The sequence below is a fragment of the Vicugna pacos genome, chromosome 2 (assembly GCF_048564905.1).
Source record: "Vicugna pacos chromosome 2, VicPac4, whole genome shotgun sequence".
NCBI classification, from domain to species: domain Eukaryota; kingdom Metazoa; phylum Chordata; class Mammalia; order Artiodactyla; family Camelidae; genus Vicugna; species Vicugna pacos.
The window spans coordinates 112,235,568-112,262,260 of record NC_132988.1 but is presented as its reverse complement, the minus strand read 5'-3'; the positions used below and the strand labels follow the sequence as shown (position 1 = coordinate 112,262,260).

General features: G+C 41.8%; 1 long non-coding RNA gene across 1 annotated transcript in view; it reads right to left on the bottom strand.

Annotated features, from left to right (window-relative positions):
• LOC116283925 (uncharacterized) overlaps positions 1-26,693 on the bottom strand; it is a 268,303-nt gene that overhangs the window by 5,634 nt on the left and 235,976 nt on the right. Inside the window, exon 9 of the long non-coding RNA XR_012062728.1 lies at positions 23,947-25,224. This is a non-coding gene — a long non-coding RNA (uncharacterized lncRNA). The remainder of the gene's footprint in view (positions 1-23,946; positions 25,225-26,693) is intronic.

Here is a 26,693-nt window from a genome sequence, read left to right as displayed (position 1 = left end):
AAATGTTAAATTAAAGTGTTCTCTGAATCAGATCTAGGTTAATTTGTCCCAAGACCCTTGGACTCTCACTCCCAGGAATCTATCCTGTAGAACCAAAAGGAACAGTATGCAAGGGTGTTTATTGCAACATTGTCTCATGGGGGAAAAAAATTAGAAACAAAAGACATACTCATAGTCAGATAAGACTAAACAGATTTTAGTTCATCTGTAGTCTTCCTGGAATACTGAGCAGCCACTGAAATTAATTTGACTAATAAGAGTTAACTTGATGGGATTTATACTAACTACTGAAAAAGTAAGAAAAATAAGATGTAGAGAAATGTATGTAAGATATAATTGAGTTTTTATAAAGCAAACAATGAATTCCCAAATCCCTTTGTTTATGCATTTATAGTGAATTGATGTCTATATGTTTGTAAATTGTTACAGAAGCATGAAGAAACTGCATAAAAAGATGAATTTCTGGTTGTTAACAAGGGTTGAGGAGAGGGGAAGGAGCAAATGTGAGGCAAGAAAAACAGTAGACATAGGAAATAAAAATAGAAGAAAAGTTAGAAAGACACAATCAAATAACATTTGGTATAATCTCATTTGTGTAAAATACCAGTTTATTAAAAAATTAGAATAAAAAGATTATGTGTGTGTGTATACACATACACAGATTTGTAAGAATGTTCACCAATCAATTGACAAAATTTTATTGAGCACCTACTAAAGGCCAAATCTTGTTCTGAGGATATGGCAGTGAAAAAAAAAAAGGCACAAAAATTTCTGCCATTGTGGCTTGGACAGAGACAAAATAATGAAAGCACTCTATTATACTGTATACTTACAATAATTATATTATTGAAAGTAAGTGTTGTGTATAAAATTAAGTCTTAGAAAACAGGTACAGAATGTTATGGGTGCAGTTTTAAAATGGGTGGGTGAACAAGTGTTCACTGAAAAGGTGATATTTGAATAAAGACTTGAACGCGTGGAATAAAGGCGGAAGCAGAGAGGTCAGTGAGGCAACTAGAGCAATAATGCACGTGAGAGACAGTGGTGGCTTACACTGGGACAGAGATGATGCAGGAGGTTAGAAGTGGTTGGACTTTGAATATACTCTGAAAGACAGCCGGAAGGATTTGCTGAGGGACTTGATGTAGCATTAGAAAGACAGAGAGGACTCACATGCAAAATACAGGATTGTTGGGAGCTGAGACAGTGGAGTGATGGAATTTCTATTAACTAAGATGGGGCAGAGCACAAGTAGAGTCTGTTTTGGGGAGAACGTTAGGTTTTTCATGTTGGATTTGTTAAGTTTAAGTACCTATGACATAGGCCAAGAGTGAAGATGGGTAGGCAGTAGGTTGTTCAAGTCTAAAATTCAGACAAGCGTCCCATTTGACAGTATAAATTTAGAAGTCAACAACCTAAAGATTTTTAGTGACTTGGAACTGAATGATATCACCAAGGAAATAATAGGTGGGCTAGAGAAGCGATCCAAGGACCAAACCCTGGATGATAATAGCCATGATTTATGTAATATATTCATGATATATGCATGATACATCATGAAATTTTAAAAGCAAGGTTCAAAGTAACATGTATAGGATGACTATTTGGTGAAAAAGAAATCTAACTAAACCTTTACATTATTTTATATAATATGTATATAAGACAAGGGGAAAAATGGGGGGGTACACATAAGTTCATTAACATTGTCTACTTTAGAGACATGGAAATGGTTGTATCACTGAGGAAGGGATCATTAGCTATGCCTTTATACATTTTTTAAATTTACTTGTTGAACAGACAATTTTTATAATATATAAAACCTGAAATGAAAGAACAAAAGTTGTCTGCATCCCACCAAAATAGTAATTTCTGATTTCCCTCTGGGTGGGAGAAATAATCATGCGAATTCTTAGTAAAGCACAATATAAACATTGAAGCCAAATTGGAAAGACAGAAAGCCTCTTTCTTCTTTGCAGTTATGCAGCGCATCAGCCCAAGATTCCAAGGAAGGAAGCTGGCGTTGAAGATTTGTCTTGAGCAAGAACCCAGCTCCAGGGAATGCTTCAGCTAATCTTTGGCTGTGATTAACCGAGCCAGAGAAGAGCTGCAACTATTCTGAGAGCTCTGAGGTGACAACTGGGGAAAGCACATCCACTTAGGCAGGAAAGTTCAAATGGAAAACATAAGCAGCAGCAAGAAAAGAACCCCATAGGCTGGGTTGCAACAGGAGGGAGAGTCTATCTTTCTACTGGTTTCTGGGACAATTGCTGGTTTGAAAACAGATGTCACTTGTCTCATATATTGGATGAGACTACTGGTTCTGGACTCACATTGACTTTATTCCAATTCTAGTTTCTTGCCAACTTGCCTAGGGCAAGTTATCATAGCTCTCTGCATCTCAGTCTCTCTCATGTAAAAATGGTGTGATGATGATGATGATGGTGATGATGATAGTAATAATAACAGAGGTTGGGGGGGTTGGATTAAATAAGGTTATATCTAACCAATAAAATCCCTAACTCAGTGCCCGGTCAGTACCTCAGCAATCACGTAATTAAAATTTGCTGTTATTACATTATTGTTATTAAAATTAGTAGCTTTTCAGTAAAATCTATTTGTTTAAGGCTATGGGTTGATTTGTGTTTATCAGAAAAATATGTTCATGTCCTCATGCCTGGTATCTGTGAATATGAATTCATCTGGAAACAGAAGCTTTGCAGATGTATGCAAGTTACTATGAGTTCATACTGGATGAGGGTGAGTCTCTAACCCACTGATACAACTGCAGAGGGAACACAGGGTTGCCAGCAGCCACCTGAGGCTAGGAGAAAGGCATGGAGCACACTTGCCTTCAGAGCCGCCAGAAGGAATTAACCATGTCAGCATTTTGATTTTAGATTTCTAGCATCCATAACTGTGAGACAATAAATTTATGTCATTTAAGCTATCAAAATTGTAGTCTTCCGTTGTGGCAGATGTAGGAAATTCATACCGTTAAAGATAGGAAAGAAATTGGTGAACTTTGCTAGCAGTTGCCCCAACACCACAAAAATCACTTTGGTCTGAGGATTCATTTAGAATTTGGACATGTTGATTACTGAACATAAAGTGGAATATTCCTTTATCCCTTTTATTTAGTGAAACTTCAGATAGTTTATGGACTTCTAATACATCAAAGAAGATGAGACAGCCACAGGCCTTCCTGGGAAACGCTACAGGCACACTGAATAAATGTCTATTGAACCAAATGGACTGAATTGAATTTCAACATAGAACAGGGTCTTGCTAGAGCCTTGAATCACCATTAAAACTAAAACTAATGGCCTGTTTTTTTCAAACTATATAGCCAAAATACTAATAGCTATCAACCATTATGCTTGCTAGGTGCTTTCCTTATTCAAAGCATTTTGCATTTATTTACCTATTTAACTCACTACAATCCTATGTAATAGAAAGAAAAAGCAGTTGACACAATATGTCTTTTACTTATAATAAAAAAGTATTATGTGAATGAACCTCGGAAAGTGCCCAACACATATCAATGCATACGACAGATCAGACTACCAGATATTCACATTCCTGTACTACAGTTCAGAGTGGTTGCTAGGAAATAGTTGCCAAGCCATTGGTTGTATGTCCCCAACCTCCTGGCATTACTCTATGTGGGACCCTGTTACTCATTTTTGGATAATATGAGCAGAAGTGCATTTTGTAAACTTCATACCAAGGAATTTAAATAGAAGATAAAAGTTCACCATATTCTCTCTCTCCCTTCTGCATGAAGCCTGGAATTCTAGTGATGAGTATGAGGGCTTTCCAAGCTTAAATATTCATTGGAGCCACAGCGCCCAGGAGGACTGCCCCACTGGGAATCCTGACATTGCTAAGCCACCCTGGACACCTTTGTTATAGCATTTAGCCCACTCCTTGCTTATCATTATCATCGCCATCATTAGAATTATCATCTTATTATTAACTTTTTACTTTTCAGAGAAAAGAATGGACACTTGAAACTCCACTGTTACAATGCAGTTATCCCAACTGAAGAAATTTTGCAGCCTGGTGACCCATGACAATGTCTCTAATGTCTGAAGTTTAGGTCAAGATAAAATCTTCCTTGATGCATTTGTTCATTTTCTTTCCGAGTCCCTTTCAAACAGCAAAGTGAAGAGCCTATTTCTCCTGAAGTGCTTGGGAATGACACCTCTGCTGAAGACTGCTGGCTCTCAGGCTGTGATTCTTGGCTGCAGATAGGGGTGGCGGCTAGACTTGGCTAATCGAGCTCACTTAGCCCTTATGTCTGGTGTCATGAGTAAATTGAGAACATGACCACAACACTGAGCAGCTAAGCAAATGACAGACTTGTTCCCCTCAGACAGCAATGTGAGTTTATAACTTTCCAGTGTTCTCTGGAAAATGAAAACAAGAGAAATGAGTCGTTACAGTATTAGGTACCAGCGGGAAGAACATCTTTGATAGTCGGTCTTCTCTCTCCTGATACTAACTGATTGACACTGGTAAGGGGACATTTCCTTAACGTTTCACTACTTCATTTTCTCCAGGGTAATATATTGGACATCATTAGATTTGGGTTTTTTCCCCCCTAAATCTATCCAATTGTTATTAATTCAAGGTCTGCATCCAAGTCAAGATGGGGTAAGCAAAGCACTTAGAACAATTCATTGAATAATGTGTTATAAGAACTTCAAAAAAAAACTTTCCTCTCCTTGTTACTCATCAGCCACTGTCACAGCTATTCAACTCTGCCACTATAGCATGACAGCAGTCATAGGCAATATGTAAATGACTGGGCATGGTTGTATGGCAATAAAACTTTATTTATAAAACAAACATTGAAACAGAATTTCAAACATAGGGAAATGCAAGTGCAACAAACTTAAGGCATTAATGTGAATGGCATGTTCAAAGGAATAAAAGATCAGCTGACCAGAGATTAATGAACAAGGAGGATACCAGTGTGATAAGAGGTCCAAGAGGCATCAGGGGCCAGGTCAGGCAGGGTGCCTTAGGCAACAGTTTAGCTTTAAGTCTATGTGTTTCTGATGGATAAGATGTCTAGTGAGGGAAAGAGAGATACAAAGTCAGATTACTAAATATTTTACTTGAGAAACAAAATTGCCCATAATGGGAGACTGGAAAAATGTGGGGAACAGAACTAAAAATTAACTTTTGGCCAACACATAATTTGCAAATCATATTTCCTACAAAAAAGCTGAAACAATAGTGATCCATTTTTTTCAGTCTTAAACTCTGATTCTCATAGTTCTCACAATTATATATCACTGTTTGGCATCCTGGAAGGAAGGTAGACTTCAGTGTAGACAGAATCGGTTGAAATGCTGACTCTCACACTGTCTACCTGTGTGGGAAAAGCTGTGTGGAAAAAGCCAAAGGAAGGCCATTCTCTCTGAGTCTCTGTTTTCTCATCTGGGAAGTAAGTTTATTACTAGCCACCTCCCAGAGTTGTTTTGAAAAAAAGTTCTTAATGAAGAATATGGAATAACAGATTTTCCATAAACATTGCTTTCCTTCCTTCTCATTTATGTATTCATCCTAAAATATTTATTGCATTTTGTGCCAAGTATGTGTCAGACACTGCTCCAAGCATAGGTATAGAGATGTGAGCAAGAATAATAAATCTCAGCCTTCAGGAAATACACGTGGATCCTTATTGGATTATATATAGATATGGATGTGGATATGCATATAAATACAGATCACTTATTCTCAACCAGAGATGACTTTGTCCCTAAGAAGACAGTTGACAATGTCCTCTTATATGTATTGCTGTCATACTGGGGGTAGATGCTACCGACACCTGGTGGGTAGAGTTTAGGGATTCTGCTGATTTTGCTACAAAGCACAGGACAGCCTCACCCACCACAAAGAATTATTCAGCCCAAAATGCCAATAACATGTTAAGAAACCTTGGTTTAGAGATGTGTGTGGTGTGTTAAAATAATTTTTAAAAATAACTATGAAGAGTACAGAAAGGAAAGTTAAAGAGTGCTGTATAGTTTTAGTTGAAGAAGGGAACCCTGAATAGAATAGATGTCTTGTCCTGGTAATTTCTGAAAGAAGAATTTCCCAAACAGAAAGTTCAGGACTTGTAACTGACCACCAGCATAACTTTTAAAGAACCTTGTCTCCAGCTGTAAATGTGAATTCAAAATCCATGCAGTTTCTTATTTTCTCATAGTATGACTTATGATGAGAAAGACAACTTGGGAATTTAAATAAACTTAGGACCAAATGTTGGATTTATAACTCTTTACATAATCTTAGAAATCTCAGTTCATGTAGCCCTGGTTTCCTTACCTGTAAAATAACAGGGTCAATAATAGAAAATAAGTGAAACAGAGTTGTTTTGAAAACTAAATGAATTAGCCCATCTAAAATGCCTATGTTGGTGTCTGGCACATAGTAGGAATTCAATAAACAGCCATCCTCCTCCTACCCAATTGTTTTGGAAATAGGAGTGGAGAAAAGGATGATCCAATGCTTCCTGTCTTTTTTGACCTCAGTTAATTACCACTAGTAAATCAGTGGCTAAAATTCTCAGACTCATCTTTTACTTCTCTCTGTCTTTGCCTCTCCTGTAGTATTCTCCCTCTGAATAAGTCCCAAAGTCATACAGATTCAGGCTTTTTGGTAGAAGTGGATGACTTTTGTATGTAAGAGTGTAGGAGCAAACCAAGGGAGCTGTCCAACAGAAAGTTAGAAATTCAGGACCAGAAGATACAAGAGAAGTGAATTCTCTTATTGGCATTAGGAACGCCATCCATCTAGTAGCAACACTGCAAAGGAAGAGATTTTCAAGAGAGAGCAAAGATGATTGAAACATAGGGAAGAACTTCGTGTAAAGGAGAACACCTATCAAGTTGGCAGGGTGACACAGAGAAAGAAGTTTCACACAAGTCTGAAGAGTGAAGATAATCAGCAAAATCAGACGTGTTGAAGGAGAATGGGGACAGAATAAATCTGGCAATTGTAAAGGTACTGTCAACTCACTAACCAGGAGAGCTGTGTGAATGGAATTCAGGTCATGAGGGGATCCAGTGGAATATAATAACATTGGGACAGTTTCTGTACAGGACATTTTCAAGATGCTTGTAGCAGAAGTAAGTAGAGAGATGACATCTTAAAAAAGGAGGTGTGCGTGGTGACCTAGTGTAGAAGTAAAACGATTAACTTGGGCAAACAGTGGAAGAGGACCAAAGGAAGAGAAAGATATGTGAAGACAGCTACGAAATGCAGCAAGGCCAACTCTTACCATTTCTCACCAGTTTCCTCTAGTGAGGCAGGAGGTGATTCAGCAGTGAGTGACTGAGCAAAGGGTTTAAATGACAATGAAAAAGGTTTGCAATTGTTGCTTTAGGAATACATCAGATCCCTTTAAAAAGGAAGTCAAGGGCTGAGAAGCTGTGGGCAGATCCAAATTGCGGTTAAATGGAGTCAACTTGAAATAGACTCAGTCATCACACTTATGTGGCTTTCTTCAGGAAACGTGGCTGGCAAGGAGCAGAACAAAAGCAACAGACTGGACAGTGGATGACCTGGGTCAGCATGTTGCGAGGATGAGAATGCAGAAGGTTAAAGTTGGAAGAAAAATCCTCAGAATGGCAGCAGGGCAGATCTATGCATTGGTGTTCAGGTTATCTGGGGAAATATTGTGGAAAAAAAGGCATAAAGGAAGAAGTTATTCTTTCAGTCAGTTACTCATCAGATATGTACATCTATCACATACAGCTGTAAGTGAAACTTTGGGGAAACAATTACGAGCAAAATATAACCTTGACCTTTAAGGATTTCACCATCCAGTGGGTAAAAGGATTAGTCATTACCTCGACTGCTCAGAGAGCATCCGATTCCAAGGGAAATAAGCCACTGAAATGGCCTTAAGTTCAGTGGGAAATTTATTATAAAGAACTAGGGTATATTTCGTAGAACAAAAAGGCAGGAAGTATAATTGTTCTTCAGTGAGGACTAGAAGCAGAAATAGACATGCTCCAAGGAAAAGGAATAAGAAAGTTTACCATGAATGAAGTAGGACGCTGAGAAATAAATGTAGGAAACAGAGAGAGAGAGAGAGAGAGAAAGCTAAAAACAAAAATCCAAAGGGGAAGAAGGGAAATATTTACTGGATCTTGTACAGAAATGTACTAATTTCCTCAACCACCCTATGATTTAAATATTCATGTTTCCAATTAAACATAAACAAAGTAAAGTTCAGGTTAGCAAATAATGTATACAAATTCACTTGACTAGAATCCACACTTTTTCTTCAAAGGTTAATTAGATACAGATACTACCTTCTAGAAGCTTTCTCTCTATGAAGGGAAAATAATATGTAAACATTAGTGATCATGACATCATATGGGATCATCTCACCACTGAGCAGGAGAAAGCCAATAATTGGGCTTAAATTTCTAATGATTGGGTAGATAGGCTTCAAAATATTGATTTCACCTTATCATTAAATGACTGAAGGAAACCTTGGGTATGAAACACACAGATGAGTATTCATTTTACTTTTTTGGCTACCATGCAACACAAAATTTATTAACATTTTGATAGGTTCAGCTATCATAAATTATAGAAAGGGGAGTAAGAAAGAAAGCACACATTCATTTGATGAGCCCAAGTGAGTTGCTACCAGGCTGGAGAAATGGCAGACTATCAGGACTGGGACCCTATAGGTAATGAATAGAGTAGAATTAGGGTGGAGAGTTCTATGTCTGGGATATGCAAATGAGGACTACAGGGGCTGCTTAAGACTGCACCTATTGGTTTCTCAGGTGGAGTTATGCCAAAGCAACATGAATCATGATAAAGAACAGGTATGCTAAGCTGTGGGCAGAGCTCACAGTTGAGGTTAGAGAAGAATAGTCTTGCCATGGTTATCCCCATGCGGCCTTCTCTAGTAATAGTGGCTGGCAAGGAGCAAAGCAGAAGGCAAAAGACTTGACCATAGATGATGCTGGGCAAGATGTCGGGAAGGTGGCTTGAAGAATCCAACTGAGTTTTTGTAGCTACACATGGCTCCACAGATAGATGGTGAGAACTTTTGATCAAACATTTTTATTTCTCTCCATTCTCCCCAACCTATATCCATAGACACACACACACACACACACACACACATATACTTAAATAAGAATTTGGAGAAACACAGAATAACAGAATACACTGGAGATAAAAATTCTCTTGATAGGCATTGATTGTTCCTGAGACAATTCCTTGAGGCTAACAATGATAGCTACCATTATCAGTCAGTACTGATAATGAACCAGGTTTTTCACTCACTTAACATTCAAAACATCTCTTTGAGGTGAGCATTTATTATGCTCATTTTACAGATGAGGAAGCTTCAGGTAGAAGAGATGAAATAACTTGCCCAGAGTCCTTCTGAGGCTGAGATTCAACTTTCTGCCTCCCTGATTGAGAGTTCAGATCTTCCCAGTGTGTACAATTGCAATCCGTATATCTTACCCTATCTTACATTCTTATATTGAGGTGATTTAAAATTGATCAATCAGCTCTTCTGTTCTGTTTCACCAGACATTGGTAAAAAACACTACTTCAACCATAACACCAGAGCAAGATTGAAAACTGAAAAATCTTTGTATATTTTTCTAATTTCTTACTTTCTTATATAAGCCAAATGGAGCCAGTTCTATGTTACTTTCATCAGACATGTTGGGGGAAGCCAGATGCCTCTTCTGAGTTTCTTCCTGGGGTCTGCACACAGAGAGGAGCAGTGAGCCTCCTCATAAGAGCTTGGGCTGGGAAGCAGGGCCCAGGTGAGAGCAAACAGTGAAGCTGGCAGCAGCGCTGCTGCTGGGGTGAGGGTGACGGCTTGTGGTTGAGGCAGTAGCCGCCACTGCTGGGTGACCGGGATTAGGCAGTGAGGGCTGAGGAGCAGAGACCCTGGTCGCCCCTCAAAGTCTGGGCGGCCTCAACGCAGGGCAGGACGTCAGCGTCAGGCCAGCGGATTCCCTCCCAGTGACCTCCTTTGCTTTGCATCACCCAGCTACTCCCCGACCTCTCCCAGCTACTCCCCGACCTCTCCCAGCTACTCCCCAACCTCTCCTAGCTACTCTCCCACCTCTCCCAGCTACTCACCCACTTCCCCCAGCTATTCTCCCACCTCTCCCAGCTACTCACCAACATCTCCGAGCTATTCACCGACATCACCAAGCTACTCCCCAACTTCCCCAAGTTACTCACCCACCAGCCCTAACTATTCTCCAACCAGTCCTAATTATACCCCGACATCACCCAGCTACAGCCCAACCTCACCCAGCTACTCACCTACTAGTCCCAACTACACGCCGACGAGCCCCAACTACAGCCCAACTTCTCCAAGCTACTCTCCGACTTCACCCAGCTACTCCCCGACCTCGCCCAGCTACTCCCCTTCAAGCCCACGCTACACACCACAGTCTCCGACCTATACCCCAAACTCTCCCAGCTACAGCCCCAGCTCTCCCAGCTACAGCCCTACCTCAGCAAAGTACACCCCAACGAGCCCCTCCTACAGCCCCAGCTCACCGGAGTACACCCCGACCTCCCCCAAGTACTCACCTACCAGCCCGAAGTATTCACCCACTTCCCCCAAGTATTCTCCCACCAGCCCCACCTACTCGCCCACCACCCTGAAGTACTCGCCAACATCTCCTACTTACTCTCCAACCTCTCCGGTCTACACCCCAACCTCCCCCAAGTACTCACCCACTAGCCCCACTTACTCACCCACCTCCCCCAAGTACTCTCCCACCAGCCCCACCTACTCGCCCACTTCTCCCAAAGGCTCCACCTACTCACCCACCTCCCCTGGCTACTTGCCCACCAGCCCCACCTATAGCCTCACCAGCCCAGCCATCAGCCCGGATGACAGTGATGAGGAGAACTGAGGGTGAGCAGCATGCAGTGGCACCTGGCTAGGTGAAGGGCGGCTCTGGGGGTACTTGTCCTCTCCCCTCCCCCATGGGGTGCAGGCTCCTGGTCTGGCTGCCTTGTACATAGTTCCTGGTGACAAAGTTCCCTGTTGAAGTTCTGGTCCCATTTCTGCCAGGCCTTTTGTCTTGTCCTCCACTTGTGCTGTCTCAGAACCCACTCACCCGGCTGTGGTGTTCTCCTTCCTGGCCCCTAACCCAGGCCTGTCCCCAAATCAAGGATCCCTTCTTGCCTGTGGCTTGATTGGGGGGTAAAGGGTATTTTAACTTCTTAGGGGTAGTTCCTGCTCTGGTTGTTAACATCTGATCCTCGGGAAGAACAAAGCGAAAGCTGCCTTTTGTCTGTTATTTTATTTTTTGAAGTTTAAATAAAGTTTACTAATTTTGACCAAAAAAAAAATATATATATATAGAGGTTACCCTTAACGGATTATAAACTGATTTTTTGAATCATGGATCATGGTACTACTGACCTAAATTTTTTATCCATTTGTTTCACAAACATTTATTATATTGAACATTGTGTCAGATGCTTAGGACACATGATAAATGGGTGCGTAGCTTTAAGTAGTTGATAGTACAATTGAGCTGAAAAGAAAAGGATACATAGAAAAAGATTAAAACTAGTAAGAGGGTGATAAATATCACATTGACAGTCTATATGGTGTATTGCCAGAGCACAAAAATCTTTGCCAAAACCAAATAAGATATCTTATGGAACTGAGTAGGAAAGATTTTTGGACTTGGCAAATGGAAGGGATGATCTGTCATCATCTGAGATGGGAAGTGGCAGAGTGGAGCAGGTTGTGACGGTGGGTGAGGTGGGGAGATAATCGGCATGTTGAGTTTGAGTTGTCTATTAAACATCCAAATAGAGATGTGAAACAGAAGTCAGATATTGGATTTAGGGATTGGGAGAGAGGTCTTGACCCTGTAGGTGAGATCATCAGAAAATAAATGTATCAGGAAAGAGAAGAAAAGACAAGAACGAACCCTGGGGCAGCCCCAGATGAAGAGGCCATGAAGACAAGGCACCAGCAAAGGAAACTGAGGAGGAACCGCCAGTAAAGCAGGAAGGAACTCAGTGGGCTTTAAAGCCCTGAGAGACCTGAAGAAAGCATGTCAAAGAGAAGCAAATTGCCTGTGTCAAGTGCTGCTGAGAAATCAAGTGAGAGGAAGGTTGAGAACTGACCACTGAATATAGCAGTTCGGAAGTCAGTGATGACCTTGAAGTGAGCAATTTCCATACAGCAGTGGGGAGAAAGCCTGCTTAGGGTGGTTTTAAAGAAAAAGAGGAGGGAAATTGAAAACATTGAGACTAGACAAATCTCTCAGGATTTGCAGTAAAGGGGAATACAGAGATGGGGTGAAGACTCACAGAAGAAGTGGAGTCAAGTGACTGGTTTTAAGATAGGAAAATAATACATGACGTCGTGCTGATTGAAATGATCCAGTTGAGAGGAGTGTTTACTGAGGATGTAACATCTAGAGGGAAGTATTGGTAAAGCAAGGTCCTTGATAGGAGATATGTATACAGGGGCATGATACGAGGAGCTTTATTTTATTACACACTGAGAAAGAAACCAGTTTATTTGACACCTGCCATATGCTAGGCACCATGCAAGTGCACCATCCACTCTCCTAAATAATTTTTTACAGCAGCTCTTTCAGACTGTCCCTGGGGTTCAGAAAGATTAAGTATCATGAGCTAGTGAACAGCAGAGTCAGAGCCTGAATCCTCACCTATCTTAGTCCAAAGACCCTTCTCTTATCTTGACACATGCTACCTCCTCTGAAAAGGAAAATGAGCAAGCAAACACACAAAACTGACCTTCTGGCAGGTGTAAAAGATGGGGCAAATTAGAAGGCAGGAAACCAATTAGGAGACTGTTTTAATCATCAGCATGAGCAGTGGGGACCGCAAGGGCCTCACTGTGAATCCAACCAAGAGACCTCCATGCAGTGTGTTCTCCTGGGTCTGGACTCATGGGAAGTGGGTTGTGCTTCTGGAGTCAGGAGAGGATGGAGGAGGGAAGGAGTCTGAGACGCCCACAGCTTGCCCATGTGGGCAGGTGGGTTTAGATGTTTCTCGTGCATCCTGTGGGTTGCGAACGACAGTGAGAGAGGGAGAGTCCTCACAGGAAAAGACAATACTACTGTGTGTGGTTGCACAGTCTTCCTCTGTCCCGCCTTCATTGCTGCAGTTCTTCCCCCACGTCTACCTCCCCGTCTCGCTTCTCATTCACTGAGGAATGGTCAGTTCCTGGCAGAAAGCTCTTGGGAAAAGAAAAGTGGTTATAGAAAAAGAACTGTGTTACTACAGTGCTGAGAAAAGAAGCAATTTGGAAACTAGGGTAGCAGAACAGTAAGGACTGGCGAGGAGGAAGAGAGAGGCCCATAGGAATTGGTAGAGAAGAGGAGAAGGAAAGTTGTTTTCCAAAATAGCTGCCACTGCTAATATCTACTGACCAATTACCATATGGCAGATACTTGTGTGTAGGGGATGTGTGTGTCAGGGTGTGTGTGTGTGTGTGTGTAGGAGAGAGAGAGAGAGGTGGGGAAGGGACTATCTTTATCCAACGATTTAGGTGCTTTCATCAGATCTACGTTACATTTGAGAACACTGTGGTTGGCTGAAAAATAGCTACTCAAATAATATCCACATTTGAATCTCTGGAACCTGTGAAAGTTATTTTATGTGGTAAAATCAGCTGTTCACAGATGTGATTAAATTAAGAATCTTGAGAAGGGGAAATTACCCTGGATTATCCAGGTGGACCCTAAATGCAAACACAAGTATGTTTATAAGAGGAAGGCTGAAGAAAACATTACTACACATAGAGGAGAAGGCAATGTGAAGATGGAGCAGAGAGAGATTAGAAGATACCAGCCTTGAAGATTGGAGTGATGAAATAGCAAGACAAGGAATGACACCAGCCACCAGAAGCTGGAGGACGCAAAGAGTGGACTATCCCTTAGAGCATCTGGAGGGAACATGGCTCTGTCGACACCTTGATTTTGGCCCAGAGGTATTGTATTCAGATTTCCATCCTCCAGAACTGTGAGGGTTTTAAGCCACTAAGTTTGTGGTAGTTTGTTATAGCAATCACAAGGAACTAATATAGACACCAAGGGTCTGCAAGTTTAAATAATTGGTCCAATAAGTGGTTAAGCCCTCCTCTACCCAAACAGTGTGACTTGAGTGGCCTTGAACAACTGTGGTCCCTCCCAGTACCTGGGCTTCTTTAAATGTTACTGAGAGACAAACATAAGAATTGGAATTCCTGTTGGCCTGTAGTGTCCAGAATAATTACTGCAGAATACCACTCTGCCATTGATCTTGGGGATAACAATTAATAAGCATTTCAGTTGGAACTCAATAAAACGGGTAAATCATCAAAGCAAGTCTCCAAGAACATTTTGGAAGAGTTTTGGACAGAGTCTCTTAGAGGTTGGGTGAATAATACCTATGGTGTCTGGAGCCTTCCCCTGGCACAGCCTCAGACCTCTAACCACCCCCAGGAGCAGGCAAGCCCACCCCGAGAGCTGTTTTCCATCTCATCTTTCACCAAAGGGCAGGTGGAGCCTTTCTTCATAGAGGGGAGGGGCTTCAGTCTTTCCACAAGCCCCTCACAGTCCCTTGTGCATTTGCTCTGGGCATTTCCCAGCAGCTAACGGGACAATCCTTCTGGAGTGGGTGGAGCAGGGAAAACATTTGGTAAAAAATAGTTTCCAATCCCCTCTCCTTCTCTGAACTGAGGACTTGATTAAGTTGGGTTTTCAAATAAAGTTAAAAGTTGTTCTAAAAGTTTTCAAATTTCCATGAAAAATTTTGTCTCTGAAGGTTTGCAAGCTCTTAGTACTGAAAGCCTGGCCCCTCTGTGCTCCTCAGTACCATGGACAGCCCCTCATCTGATGCCTGGTACTGGGGGTTGAAGCCAGTCTACTCAATTTTATCTCTGCCATACCTTCCTCCACCGACACACATTTTTTTCCAGTCACAGGACCTCCTCACCTTCTCCTCTATATAGGATACTTCTTCCCAAAACTGTCTTCTCTGCACTCTCTAGGACACACACAACACTCCTGCCCTCCTTAGTTTGACTTAGTCACACTCTCAGGGGTCAATCCAGAAAGCCCTCCTTGACTAACCTTCCACTAGACCTTGGGAATCCTCAGGCCCGTGTGCGTATCTTTGCCACATCCTGTAACACTGACAATATAATCATCTATTTCACTGTCAATGAGCTCCATGAGCAAGGATATAATTTCACTTATTCATTTTACCCAGAATCCTAGCACATCATAGGGGTTCACTGGGATTTGTAAACGACTGGGTGAATATATAAACAAATAAATGGGTAGCAGTGATTTTGTTGTGTCTGTAGCCTCAGCAGAGAGTCTCACATGAAGATAATGCATCTGAATCTTCTCTCTGTCCTTCCTTTACACGGCCTTGCTAAGAGCAAGTGCTCAATACTGTATTATTGATGGATTCCAATCAAAACTTAATCTCGTTTGAAGAAATTTCAGATGTTTCTGATGGTATTAACCTGAGGGCTCTAAGTCCTGATAACCTAGACCCAGAATCCATTTTAAAACTTTATCCCCTCACAATTCCTGCCCCCAGACCCTTAAACATATCGGACAACTCACTGTTTTCTGACAAGATATAAAATTCAATATTTCTGTGGTTTTGTCTGTGCTGTTGTCTCTACCTAAAATGCCATTCCCCCTTCTGTCCAGCTAGAAAACACTTCTCAGGCTCTGAGGTCCAGGTCCAGCTTAATAACCTGCACCCATTTCTATCACAGTATTTTCTACACTTAATCAAAGTAGTTAAGTGTTGATCCCAGGGTGCTACGAGATCTTGAAAACAGAACAATATCTCACTGAACTGTACTCCAGTGCCTAGAGCTTATCTTGGGCTTAGAACATTGAAATCCTCAGTGAGAATGAATGTGTGATACCTAGCTGGACCAAATCAGAGCCAAGGAGGTCACCTGTCACGAATACAAATTAGGTTCTTTACTTTCAGAGTCATTTTCCAGAAAAATTAGACAACACACACACAAAAGGCAAATGGCCAACTTCAAGAGCACAGAATAAGTTAGTAGGGAAGGCAGGACAAAAGCCAAAGCCTCTGGAATCCAGCCTTTCCACCTGTCAGCCCAAGAGGGTCCACTTGGTCATTTACCCATCTTTCTTGATTACTGGGGCTCTCAAGGGCTGAGTGAAGGGTCTGATCACCTAAAAGTCCTTGAACACCTTTGACTCAGGGAAGCAAGTGGCTCCTTTTCCCAGCCAGATGTGTCCTCCCTAGGGAGACTGCAGACAAACGTGATTAGCTTCCTCTCAGTCTTCTATGAATTGCAAATGTGTTTCACTCACACCGCAGTGACATCCATTGTCTGCCTCTGTGCAGAGGCCAATAATGTCAATTAAATGCCAAAGCTCACTAACAGGTGTGCTGATTGCCTCTGCAAAATAATGTACTGGAGCAGCATTCCAAGTGTGAAGTAGACAAGAAAGAACATTCCATCTCTTCCCCCACCCCCATTCCCATTTCCCTTATTAGCTTTTACATTTGGCCCTTGCTGCCAAGAATCGACTTTTCCCCGCTGAAAACAAAATCAGAATCATGCTTCATATGTGCAAACTACACCAGCAACATTTCTGATAAATAACATCCCTCTCACTATTTCCCCACTGCAGGGCTGACTCTCAGGTCTTTCTCTAGCTCCCCTCCCCCAAATCCAACCATCCCACTCACAGCTCACGGAGTGATCTTCCCGAAGAGGAAAAGCTTTCAGTCTGTCATCTTCATACTCGAAAGCCTTTAATGATTTCTCATTGTCTGTTCAATCAAGTACATATTCTTCAGATGGACACTCAAAATCTTCTATCTAATGGCCCCATACTATTTTTATGAAATAATCTTGCACTGCACATCAGCCCACCATGAGCCTTGTCCTCTGCTTTTCATGTCGGCTTCTTCTAGCAAACTTCCATCTGAAATACCTTTTCCTACAAACTCAGTCTGGTGAAATAACCCTTCCTCCAGAGTCACTTTTGCAAGAGACCTTTATAGAGCTTATCAAAACTCTTTGTTTCCCTCAAATCACACTTATTTTTGAGCATTTACTGCACATGTCAGACACATGCTAATTACCTTATTTGCATAACTTCATTTCATCTTTACAAAATGAGATATTGTCACTTTCATCTCATAGATGGGGAAATTGAGTCTCTAAGGATTGAAGTAACTGGCCCAAAGTCACAAAGTTAGTAAGAGGTGGAACCTAGTATTAAACCCAGAGAGGTGCAATTCCAATGGATAGGGTCTGATCCTATATGGTGTATGTTGGCATCCCAAGTAAAATCTTACTGATTACTGTGCAAATGAGGATTCATTCCTGTGGCTGCCTCTAATATCAAGTCATGAATTCTGAGGGAACATGCCATTTTCACCTGTGTCTGCCTTCTGTTCAAAAGCAGAAGCTCAAAGACAGATGTTAAAATTTTGAAAGCAATTCAGTCTGTCCCTGGAGGAACATGTCTGTCCCTGGATCTACTTTTTACTTTGAGTGTCTATAGATTTGTTGCATGAAAATGTGAACTGAAATCCTACTGGCATAGAGGCTAGGATCAGTGGTCACATTTATATCTAAGCTCTGTGACTGAGAGCCACAGGGTGATTTATTTAATGCTTATAGCCTGTAAAATCACATGGTGTTAGCCTAGACTCATGAGAACACTGTGTTTCCATCATGTTTGGTTTCTGCCCTCCACTAGCTCAGGATCCTACCCAGAGAAAAACTTTGCCCATTCCTGCTGCCTTCTGAGGTCTGGCTTCCTCCCCCAAGTCCGCAGTCACTATGACAGGCCTGCTGCTCACAGATGGAGCTACGGAGAAGCCTGCCCAAAGATAATTTTCATTTCAAAGCTCAAACATGAAAAGCGCTCCCTTGCTGGGTAAATGAACCCACTGTTTTCTTGTTAAATCAAGCTCTTTTGAAAGGAAGCTGGAGAATGAAACTGGCAGAGGAATTGGAGAGACGGGAAGTGGAAAACAAAACTTTGGTAGCCCTTTTTTTCCCCTCATTTTCAATTTTTCAGCTAAGCTTAACTTGGATGAGTAAATGAACTATGTTTTCCTAAGATGCACTTAGAAAGCTGAAGATCGAAGAGGGCTTGCTTAACAATACAGCCTGGTATCTATGACCCTTGATCTAACTGAACTGGCTAATTAAACTGCTTAATCCAGAACTTATACCACTGCAGTAGTTTGATCTTTAATTGCAGGGGTGGGTCATAAGCATCCGTGTTCCTTTTACAGAAAAAAAAAAAGTAGAAGTTCAACTTCCTGGAGGCCCAAATCCATGAATTAGCAGTGTCTGCTAATTCTAGAAAATTGCAAAAGGAAAAAAAGACTGGAAAATTTTCATAGTGGGCAGGGGGCAGATTCTACCTCCCCCTTGAACCCATCAGTCTACCTTGGGTCTGAGTCATCTCTTTTACAACAAGCAGAAATTATTCTCATGGTTGAATGATTAGTAGAACTGAGCTATTCTGTTCCCTGGCTAAGAACAGTCTTTCTCTCTCTGAGAATATCTCTGTCTTTAGTTCTGAATGCCCTCTCCCTACCCATAGAATCAGGAGAAATGCAAGAGGGGAGGAGTGAGAAAAAGAAAAAATTTTTATAGAGACTGGGCAGCTGATCATCTTGATGCCCCGAGAGCAGACAGAAAGGTCATCTTCACTCTTACAGATGATCTGAGACCCCACTCAGGTTTAAGTCTCATAATCTTGAGGACACACACTTATTAACCCCCAGATAAACAGCAACAGACTCCTACCATTGTCATTTGACTTTCTTCCTTGAGTTAGATATAGGAGACCTCTAATGAGTTAGGGCCCTCGGGCTCTAGAGAATGCCATGGCTTCAAAAATTCTGGTACAGCTACTTTTGGCTCTCTACCCCTTTCTTGCTAACTGAACCCATTCTTCCAATGGCTGGCTGTGAGGGAGATATGAGAACACACACACACAAGCCTGCCTAGGGTTGGACCATTGCTAAGGGTTGGAATGGAGCTAAAACTAAACTCCTCATACCCAATGCATTTAACAGGGACCTTGGACTGGATTATAGGGAAACTGAATACTCTATTAGTTTTCCAGCTCTGTTTCACTTCCCTCAGTGCCTAAATCCTACTCCCAAATGTTAAAACACTCTAGATGATTTCAAAGAAGAATGAGAGGACAATGGTAAGACTTCCCTCCATCTGGGGGCAAACCCAGCTTTCCTCACATTAATTACATAGATGAAAACTTAAAAAGAGGGAAGAAAAGAGACAGAATATTGGGTTTGGAATTATTTGTGTACATGTTAAGGCTGGCTCTTCTTTAGGACCTTTGCTCTTGATGCTTCCTTTGGTAAAAAGTGTTTTCTTATAACTCTTCTAATGAGGGCTCAGATCCTATGTCATCTCCTCAGAAAGGCCTTCTCTGTTCACCCAGTCTAAGGTGGTTCCCCACCCTCATGCCCAGTTATTCTAGCTCACTGCTATGTTTTTCATTTTCTTCATTACACATGTTATTATTAGAAACTGTCTTGTTTACTATCCCCCAATCTTCATCAGAGTACAAGTTTCATAATAGTAAGTCACATGTCTGGTTTTTGTTTTTTTAGAGCACCCCTGGGACATCAGACTCAATTAATATCAGTGGAATTGGGAAAACATGTCAGTTTTGTCTCAACAGACTCTTTTGAGGACTCAGCAGAATACAAGGAGCATAACATGTGCACTACAAACAGCTTCCAAACACGAGGCCAGCTGACGGAGCTCTCAGACACTGTAGCGCAGTAAATTCTAAGGAACTTTCCCATCGTCTCCGGGCACTTTCTGAGCTTCATTCGTATCCTCACTCATGTCACAAGCTGCTTGAGGCCAGAGATCGTGTGTTTACTTCTGGGTAGGTTCAGTGACATCTCGGAGTTAATGAGCATTTATGCACCCACCTGTCACCATACATAGATGATGACCCTGGCAGGAGAATGGCCAGGGAACAGAAACCAATCACAGTGAAAGAAGGAGCCCAGAGGGGAATGAGCCGATTCAGATCATGAACACCTAAGGCCCTCAGCAGTATTTGAAAAACCTCAAGGGCTGAGAGTATGAAAGAAGGAATTCAGGAATAAAGATCATGTTCCAATGAACAGCATTTTAGACCTCAGGCTTATTATTGTGTGTCAAATACTAAGTTAGTGTATATATGTACTCTACCATTTATTTCAAATATTAATCAAATGAGAGAAGTAATAACTATATTCTGTGATAAAGAAGAGAAAATAAAATTTGAAAGGTTATTCTAGCCCAGGTCAGTCTAATAATAATAATAATAATAATAATAATAATAATAATAATAATAATAATAACAACAACAACAACAATAACAATAATAACAATAGCTAATATTTGGATAAAAATTACTATGTGCCAGGCACTATCTTGGGCAATTCTGCTATGTTATCTCACTTAACCACATAAGAGTACTGTGAAGAAGGTACCATTATTACTCCTAGTTCTGCAAATAAGGAAACTAAAGCGGGGAGGGTATAACTGAGTGGTAGAGTGCCTGCTTAGCGTGCACAAGATCCTAGGTTCAATCCCCAGTACCTCCATCAAAAAAATAAAAAATAAATAAATAAATCTAGTTACCTGCCCCCTTCAAAAAATAAGGAAACTAAAACACAGAAGTTAAATAAATTGCCCAGATTCACTCATTATAGAACCAAGTTTCAAACCCAAGTGATTTGGTTCCAAAGTCTACATTCAGAACCACCATGTTTATCTACTTTCTAGGGTCCAACATTTCTTCTTGCCTTTCAGTGTGTTCTTGCTCATATCTCTATGGTCATCATCATCATCATCATTGTCAACACTTCTGTATGTGTCCAGTTTGGTTCAACCATAAAATATAGGGTCACAGGTGAGACTAAGTGAGGATAGGTGAGTTAGAACAAGTAAAATGGGTTTATAACACAAGTGAATTCAAGTGCCATACCTGGAATTATTTTGAAATTTACCCAAAGCGAGCATAGAGATAGCAAACATTTTTAGTAGAGGCCAGGAGACCCAGAAGATAAACTTCTCATTGTTCATTTTATTTTAATTCTTGATAAAAACATTAAAAGGTTTGCATAAGACCAACCTAGATGTGTGGCTAAACTTCACAGCAGATTCAGACTTCTTCAATGTGGAAGATGATGGGTTGGTTGAATGAGACACAGAAGCCTGGTTTTGAATCTTGGGTTTCATTAGCCTACTAGTTATGTGACTTTGGAAAATTTGCTTAAACTTTCCAACCCCAGTTAAATTATTAAATGGTGCTAATATTAGTTCCCAACTTCTGGGACTAGTGTGAGGAGTAAGCCAGACTACGTTTACCCTTGATTGTATGCATTAGCAAAAGTGAAGTATCTTAAGAGATTCCCTGCACATAGTAGGCAGTATAAATAGGTAAACTGAATAAGGAGTTTGTATCCAGCATTCCACCTAGAATAAATCATACACCCAGTAGTAATATGTATGGCATTTTCATGTTCAGATGATAAGAATGCAAAAGAGTTAATTGGCAAGAAAGGGGAAATTAATCTGGAAGAGAGCACCTTTTTATAAAACAATGAAAATGACAAATAATAATCAGAAAAGGACAAAAGCAAACTCTTTTTTATTATCTGTCTTAAGTGAGAATTAGAAGAAAGACCCCCAGCTTCCAGAACCAAACCTTTTCTCATCTCCTGTGTTAGAGAAAAGAAACTCAACTGGCAGGATGGTAATTCAGACTCCATAATTAGATGGTGAATGATAATTAATCTTGGACCCTGAATCAGTTCCCTGCCAGCATGCTTCCTTTCTCTGTGCCAGTTCTCCACTGCCCAGACCCCCTCAGATTCTTAAGCCCAAAATCACTCATTTGAGTTTGGCTTAATTAATTTCCCTCCAAAGTCTCACCTATTGCCTTCGCTCTTTGTTAAGCTTCTATTGAATTTCCTCACTGATTATATTTGTTTCCTCAGAGCCTGGAGGAAGGACAATAAATGTGTAATTTCTCACCCTTTGCAACAATCTTCAAGGACTTGGAGGGGAGCCCCTCCCCCTTTCCATTTTTGCTAAAAATTTGCATGAAATTGACATTAAGCACATGTACACAATGTGCAATGGACTGCCAAGAACAAAACCCAAAGGAATGGATATGGTTTTATTTTAAGCTGTATTTTGGGTAAACAAGGCTGAACATGCTTCAGTGGTTCCCTCTGTCACCGATGACACCTAAATTATTCTTGGTCAAGCCCTTGAGAAGCCTCAAGTGCGTCATGTAGGGGAGACAGAAAGAACAAGACTTGGAGACAGACTGGAAAGAGTTGAGAATTAACCCAGGTTTTTGCTTTTGTGCCAGGACAAATAATGTGAGCATTCACTGAGAAAGGTAACATTGGAAGAGAAGTTAGTTCGAGGGGAAAATGTTAATGGTTTTAGTTTTGGAAATGTTGAGTTTGAGTTGCCTTTGGGATTGTAATAATCTTAACCCCAAATTCTTTTCTTTACAGAAAAATTCCTTGAAAGAAATATTTCTATGCAATGTCTTAGGTTAGGGTTCACTGAAGGAGGCCATGAGAGGAGGATTTGTGTGGAAATGACTTGTTAAGAAATGTTTATCAGTCAGATTCCCACAGAGGGTAACTTTGGCTCAGTTCCCAAAGGAGCCACGAGAGATGGTAGAAGCCACCACCATCACGCAGAATATCCAAAATGGGGGGTAGTCAACAAAACCTCAGGGCCTTTTGTTTTCTCGTTTTCCCTACTTAGACTGTCACCTGTTAGATTTTTGCAGGGCTAGCTCCTTACAATTCAGGTCTCTACTCAAATATCTTTTTCTCATAGACACAAAACTAAAATTGACTTATACCACTGCAACCACCATCACCACCCCGCAACCACACCCCCACAGCCACCCTACTTCCCCTGACCACCATGATCAGTGCCACCTCCACTGTCCCCTCTTCCACCAAAATCACCCCCAATGCTACTACCACTCCCCATCGTCATGTTCACCACCATCCCCATCATTGCTACCAACACATGGAACTTCGCCACTGCTATCACCATACCCCCATCGCTAGTAACTGCAACTTTGTTTTAATTTTCTTCCTAGCACTTTGCACTACTTGATGATCTATTACATATAATAGGCTTGTTTAGAGTTGTCTGTCTCTCCCATCTTAAACACAGCCTCCTTGAGAACAAGGACTAATTTGCAGCTGCAACACCAATGACTCGAGCACGCCTACCACAAGGTAGGCTTATATAGACTGGCTGCCTATTGAGGAACCAGAGAGAGATGGGATCACTACGGAGAAACAACTCGGAAGAAATGAGGAAGCTGAAGTGCGAGCCCAGGGGGAAAAGTGAAGTTACCCAGGGCAAGAGAAGCCTCTCATTCTGAAAACAAGGAGGTGTGGGTAGGACTTCAGACCTGGCAGGCTGCAGTTTCTCTGTGAAACAGGGGCTACTATAAACTTTTTTGTCTGCCTCAGCCACAGATAAGCTCATGAAACAGTCAAGGCAAAATTCTCCCCGTCTCTATTGGTTTTATGAGCTTATCAATTAACCCAGTGTGCTTCATTCATGTCAGACATAAAATACCTTTATGCCATTATATACCCTTGAAACTGGAAATTTAGAGGGAGAATGAGATCTTGGGTGGAGTCTGGGGGTTGCCAGTGTTCTGGTCTACCCAGCTGCAGAAATCTTTCCTGGGAGGCAGTGGAAGAGAAGCAGTCTGAGGAAGCTCCTCTCAATGCCTTACATCCTGACGTTGGCATCGGCACAGCCATCTACTGCTCATCACATTTGATCCCAAGAAGCAACATATTTTAGAGAAAAGAATTTTAGACACTGACCTGAATGCTGTCTTGCTGGTGGCCAGGTGATCTCTGGCCAATTATTCCTTGTTTCTGAGCCTCAGTTCCTTTGGGTCCAAATGCCTGGTGGGGTAAGCTATCCTCTATGGCCCCTTCTGGCTGTTGGGTCCTCACAACTCTATGCACTTTCTACAAAAGAGGAAACAGGCTCAGGGTTGTGAGGCAACTTGCCCAAAGCAACACAGCTCCTGAGTAGCATTCGAGCCTAAAGTCCAGATCTATTCAGTTCTAAGCTAGACTCCTACCCTCCCCACCCCTCTGCCTTCCATCTACCCAGCCATTGCTAGGCCTTCAAGCAGAGAAGTCCACAGAATGACAGCCCAGGGTCCCAAGTTCCAGGCTGAGTCTGTGGTCGAGGTGGAGGGCAGTCCCCCTGAACTGGACCTCTGCACTAACTCGCTCAAGCCTCCCTCCTCAGCTCTGCAGACTCTTCATTCCATCCACATGTGCCAGCCTCCCCATTTCAGCCCCTGGTGCCAGTACTTACGTAAAAACTGTCAAACGATGCAGTGACCCAAGAAGAAGGAGGTAGGGAAAGGGGCAGGAGGATAAAGGAAGTGATTAATGAACCTAGTGCTTTGTTAGACTCAAGGCCTTTGGGGACCCACTATGACTGTCTTTGGGGAACAAGGAGTGTAACCAGCTGGGGAGGGTTTGCCCTTGGTCTCTGAGCGCACCTGGCTGGACTCCAGCTTGCTGCTTCGTGGGTGAGTGGGTAAGGCCATTCTCTCTGTGCCTCAGTTTCCTCCCTATAAATGGGAAGAACAATACCCACCTCACAGAATTATAACATGAAGCAGAGGGGAAAAAAGCCCACACATGCCTAACACCCTACAGGTGTTTGATAAATGGTGGTCATTATTCTTTTCCCCTGAACTGAGCAAAAGGTGCTTATCGGAAGTGGCTGGGATGCAATGAGCTATTTGCTGTCCTGAGCAGATGGGTATCTTCAGACAGATGGCAGCACCTTCCTGCACCACAGCATCTCTCCCTGACATCTACACTCCAGCCTGACAGGGGACCACGCCACAACCCAGGCAGGTAATGCTGTTGTCATGGTGATGAAGTTCTGTGCTCGGTCCAGCTCTGGTCATCCAGGGCACACAGGATGCAGATCAACAGCTCTTTGTTTGGAATGGAGATGAGGCTGCTAACGATGAGGGGGGCGTGGGATAATCAACAGCATCAGGACTGCCACAAATTCTCAGTGTGTCTAAAAGCAACTCACTTGGGTTCAGCAGAACTTGGTTTCTTCATCTGTAAGAAGGAAATATTAAAATACAGCATTGCTGGAAGACTAAATTAGGTTACGCATGTGATATTGCCAAGGACCATGCCTAACACAAGCCCATATTGAATGTTGGTTCTTTTCTTCCTTTACTGTTACTTTTAAAGAGATAAGAAGGGAAAAGAAGGATGGAAGGAAGGAAATGGGAAAGAAGGATGCAGGAGGAGGAGGAAAGAGGAAAAGGATGAGGAAGGGGAAAAGAAATGCTAATAACCACAGCTGCAGCAAAAACAATAGCATTCAGTGTGTCCACCCCGTGAGCTGTTGTTCCAGACTACTTGCATGCCTGGTTAACAATCTCCACTGTATGTGTTTACCATTGCTGTAGTAACAGATGATCACAAAGGTGATGGCTTAGAAGAATACAAACTTATTATCTTTCTGGAAGTCAGAAGTCTAAAAATGTGTCAACAGAGCAGAATTCCTTCTCAGACTATAGGGCAAAACCCATTTCCTTGCCTTTCAGCTTTTAGAGGTCACCCTCATTCTTTGGCCTGCAGATCCCTGCATTATCCTTCCCTTACAGCCTCACTCCAAACTCTTTCTTTTGTCATATCTCCTTCTCCAGTCAACTGTCCACCTCCCTTTTCACTTATAAAGGTCCTTGAGAAAACAATGGGTCCACCTGAATGATCCAGGGTAATCTCTCACCTCAAAGTCCTTAACTTAATCTCCTCTGCAGAGTCTCTTTGATTATGTAAGGTAATGTGTTCATAGGTTTTGGGGATGAGGATGTGGTCTTTTTTGGGGGGTGGTCGTTATCTATGTACCACATTCAGAGTGGGTATTATCATTGCTCCTTTTTTAAAGGTTAAAATATTATAATGATGAAAATACCACTTAGAACATAATTATGAAATTCTCCAAAGGTTACACATTTGTAAGTGAAAGAGCCAGGATTCAGATGCCCTCTGTCTGACTCTGCAGAATTTGTTCTTTCTGCAGAATACACTGAAGAGACTCAGTTTCCTCTAAATCCCAGAGGGCTGTATTGAATGATCTTTGACGGCCACCTTCTGTCTGATGTTCTGTGGTTCTCCATTCAGGAGAAGAAGCAAAGGCTTGTTCCAACCAGTCTTGACCACTGTTGGTTTCTCTTCTCTTGCTCTAAAGAGGGAACATGAGAGTCCTTGGGCATCTGCACCAGAGAATGATGGGAAGTGAGCATTTCCTAAGCAAGGAATTAGAAAACTGCAGAATGAGCTCTGTTCCTATGTACTACTTGGAATAATAAATGCACAATCTGCTTAAGATGCTGAAATATCCTCCCACAGGGATCTCGTCTCCTGGCAGCTTGACCGTCAGAATCAATGACAATCATGTTGGCATTTTGCTAATTGAACCAAACAGGAGGTAACTGGTCTTGAGAAATCCTATAATGAAGTAATTAGTTGCTCCATCAGTAAACGGAAATAATAATCACAGATTGTTCAAGCTG